Raw genomic sequence first — 4,346 nt, forward strand, 5'->3', positions numbered from 1 at the left:
GAAAATGTGGTGAAGTGTGTCAAATCAACCGTTTTGTCCACACCCCGAAAGGGATAAGCTGTAGAAAATGGATGGAAGGACGAGGGAAACTGGAAAAACCTACAAAAAAAAAAAATGGAATATGTATTCCCAAATATGAGAGAAAATGTGGTAAAGTGTGTCACGTCGACAGTTTTGTCCACATCCCGAAAGGGATAAGCTGTAGAAAATGGATGGAAGGACGAGGGAAACTGAGAAACCTCAAAAAAATGGAATATGTATTCCCAAATATGAGAGAAAATGTGGTAAAGTGTGTCACGTCGACAGTTTTGTCCACACCCCGAAAGGGACAAGCGGTTGAAAAAAATGGATGGAAGGACGAGGGAAACTGAGAAACCTCAAAAAAATGGAATATGTATTCCCAAATATGAGAGAAAATGTGGCAAACTGGGGTCAACTCAACCGTTTTGTCCACATCCCGAAAGGGACAAGCTGTAGAAAATGGATGGAAGGACGAGGGAAACTGGAAAAACCTACAAAAAAAAAATTGAATATGTATTCCCAAATATGAGACAAAATGTGGTAAAGTGTGTCACGTCGACAGTTTTGTCCACACCCCGAAAGGGACAAGCGGTTGAAAAAAATGGATGGAAGGACGAGGGAAACTGAGAAACCTCAAAAAAATGGAATATGTATTCCAAAATATGAGAGAAAATGTGGCAAACTGGGTCAACTCAACCGTTTTGTCCACATCCCGAAAGGGACAAACTGTAGAAAATGGATGGAAGGACGAGGGAAACTGAGAAACCTCAAAAAAATGGAATATATATTCCCAAATATGAGAGAAAATGTGGCAAACTGGGTCAACTCAACCGTTTTGTCCACATCCCGAAAGGGACAAGCTGTAGAAAATGGATGGAAGGACGAGGGAAACTGAGAAACCTCAAAAAAATGGAATATGTATTCCCAAATATGAGAGAAAATGTGGCAAACTGGGTCAACTCAACCGTTTTGTCCACATCCCGAAAGGGACAAGCGGTAGAAATGGATTGATGGATAATTTCTTTTTCTTTTTTTTTTTTTACATGTGACTTTCATAGGGGGGGGGAAGAAGAAAAACTAGTGTCTACTGCAGTGGACATTTATATATATATGTATTTATTTTTCTGTTTTTTTTAAACATGTAACTTTGATAGGGGGGGGAGAAGAGACAAGGGGTAGGAAATGGATGAATGGGTGAGGAAAACTGAGAAACCTCAAAAAAATTGAATTTATATTCCCAAATATGAGAGAAAATGTGGCAAACTGGGTCAACTCAACCGTTTTGTCCACATCCCGAAAGGGACAAGCTGTAGAAAATGCATGGAAGGACGAGGGAAACTGAGAAACCTCAAAAAAAATGTATATATATTCCCAAATATGAGAGAAAATGTGGCAAACTGGGTCAACTCAACCGTTTTGTCCACACCCCGAAAGGGACAAGCGGTAGAAATTGATTGATGGATAATTTCTTTTTTTTCTTTTTTTTTACATGTGACTTTCATAGGGGGGGAGGAAGAACAAAAACTAGTGTCTACTGCAGTGGACATTTATATATATGTATTTATTTTTCTATTTTTTTTAAACATGTAACTTTGATAGGGGGGGAAGAAGAGACAAGGGGTAGGAAATGGATGAATGGGTGAGGAAAACTGAGAAACCTCAAAAAAAATTGAATTTATATTCCCAAATATGAGAGAAAATGTGGCAAACTGTGTTATATCAACCTTTTCGTCCACACCCCGAAAGGCACAAGCGGTAAAAAATGGATGGATGGATTTATTTTTCTATTTATTTTTTTAACATGTAACTTTGATAGGGGGGAAAAGAACAAAAACTAATGCCTACTGCATTTAGATATATGTATTTATTTTTTATTTTTTTAAAACATGTAACTTCGATGGGGCGGGGGAGAAGAAGGGACAAGGGGTAGAAAATGGATGAATGGACGAGGAAAACTGAGAAACCTCAAAAAATTGTAATATATATTCCCAAATATGAGAGAAAATGTGGAAAACTGTGTTAAAAAACAACCTTTTTGTCCACACCCCGAAAGGGAGAAGCTGTAGAAAATGGATGGATGGATTTTTTTTAACATGTAACTTTGATAGGGGGGAAAAAGAACAAAAACTAATGTCTACTGCAGTTGACATTTCTATATATGTATTTTTTTATTTGTATTTATTTTTTAAACATGTAACTTTGATAGGGGGGAAAAGAAGGGACAAGGGGTAGAAAATGGATGAATGGAAGAGGAAAACTGAGAAACCTAAAAAAAAATTGAATATATATTCCCAAATATGAGAGAAAATGTGGCAAACTGTGTTTAAACAACCGTTTTGTCCACACCCCAAAAGGGACAAGCGGTAGGAAATGGATGGCTGGATTTATTTATTTATTTTTTAACATGTAACTTTGATAGGGGGGGAAAAAACAAAAACTAATGTCTACTGCATTGGACATTTAGATATATGTATTTATTTTTTTATTTTTTTTAAACATGTAACTTTGATGGGGGGGAGAAGAAGGGACAAGGGGTAGAAAATGGATGAATGGACGAGGAAAACTGAGAAACCTTAAAAAATTGTAATATATATTCCCAAATATGAGAGAAAATGTGGAAAACTGTGTTAAAAAACAACCTTTTTGTCCACACCCCGAAAGGCACAAGCGGTAGAAAAAGGATGGATGGATTTTTTTTTTAACATGTATCTTAAAAGAACAAAAAACAACGTCTACTGACATTTATATATACTTGTTTTGTTTTTTTGTTTTTTGTTTTTTAAACATGCAACTTTGATAGGGGGTTAAAGAAGGGACAAGCGGTAGTAAATGGATGGAAGGACGAGGGAAACTGAGAAACCTAAAAAAAATTGAATATATATTCCCAAATATGAGAGAAAATGTGGCAAACTGTGTTAAATCAACCTTTTTGTCCACACCCAGAAAAGGAAAAGCGGTATAAAAATGTATGGATGGATTTTATTTGATTTTTTGATTTTTTTTTTTAGTTTTTACATGTGACTTTCATAGGGGGGGAAAAGAACAAAAACTAATGTCTACTGCAGTGGACATTTATATATATGTATTTATTTAATTATTTTTTTTAAACATGTAACTTTGATAGGGGGGGAAAGAAGGGACAAGGGGTAGAAAATGGATGAATGGACGAGGAAAACTGAGAAACCTCCAAAAAATTGAATATATATTCCCAAATATGAGAGAAAATGTGGCAAACTGTGTCAAATCAACCTTTTTGTCCACACCCCGAATTGGACAAGCGGTAGTAAATGGTTGGATGGATGGATGGATGGATGGAAGAATAATGCTGACCTTGCACTATTGCTCTTTCCTCCACTCTGAAGCTATAAAAAAAAAAATTGTACATTTCTGATATTCTCCTTTCATCAGTGTTGCGTGTCCAAATCCACACGCCAACAAAGAATGTTTGCGCGACACACACACACACGCACACACACCCACACACACACACACACACACTCAAATGTGTCATGAAGAAAGGCTCAATGCACAACAAAACTCTGCAATATTCAAATGAGGAGGCCAAAATAAGCTCTTCTGGATTGTATTGATGTCCTGCAGAAAGAAAGGGTCTGACCTTGTTGCTCGCCTGCAGCCATCCCTCGCACGTCGTCCATGTTGGAGAAGATCTCGTCCTTCACGGTGTCAACAAGTCCTGCGTGCACAAACAAGAAAGTTGAGGAATATTCCACAGCTTCTCTCTCATCCCTGCTGGGGTTTTTTTTTTTTTTTTTTTGTCCTTTTCCACGCTCCCCCTCGCTCCTCTTCTCTGTCTTCACTCCCCCAAACACAGATAACTTCTGCCTGACCCCAAAGTGACACAGTTTCCATTTTGTTTCTGATTAATCTTGCCCATTGACAGTCTTTGTTAAACAACGAGGCGTGCCCCCTTCTCCGAGAGGGCCGACATTTTCATATCTGGGAGACGCGCTGACCCGGGCTTCACCCCGGACTTGGACTTCTGGCCAACTGTGGACGCGTTTGTCTCTTTATTGCATGCAGACACTGAATTTATACAACTGACTTTTTTTGCCTTGGAATTTGGTGAACTGATTTTTGTTTTTACATTCAAATGATGTTGATAATTTCATTGGGGAAAAATTCCGTGTTCAGTGTAAAAAAAAAAAAAAAAACTCACTGCTTGAAAAAGCAAGATTCACTTTTATAAACTAAATATTTTTACACTAAATTATTATTAGTACTATTTTTTACACTGACGTTTTATACACTGAAATCTTTTTACACTAAATTATTATACACTGATTGTTTTGTAAATAATTTTTCAC

At 37.0% G+C, this 4,346-nt stretch overlaps 1 protein-coding gene across 1 annotated transcript in view; it reads right to left on the bottom strand.

Annotated features, from left to right (window-relative positions):
- Positions 1 to 3,717, bottom strand: part of LOC133636361 (homeobox protein Hox-A3a-like) — a 51,078-nt gene extending 47,361 nt beyond the window's left edge. Inside the window, exon 1 of the mRNA XM_062030347.1 lies at positions 3,638 to 3,717. The gene's annotated coding sequence lies outside the window, so the exon portion shown is untranslated. The remainder of the gene's footprint in view (positions 1 to 3,637) is intronic.
- Positions 3,718 to 4,346: the final 629 nt, after the last annotated feature.

This window comes from Entelurus aequoreus, linkage group LG20 (genome assembly GCF_033978785.1).
Source record: "Entelurus aequoreus isolate RoL-2023_Sb linkage group LG20, RoL_Eaeq_v1.1, whole genome shotgun sequence".
In the NCBI taxonomy this organism is placed as follows: domain Eukaryota; kingdom Metazoa; phylum Chordata; class Actinopteri; order Syngnathiformes; family Syngnathidae; genus Entelurus; species Entelurus aequoreus.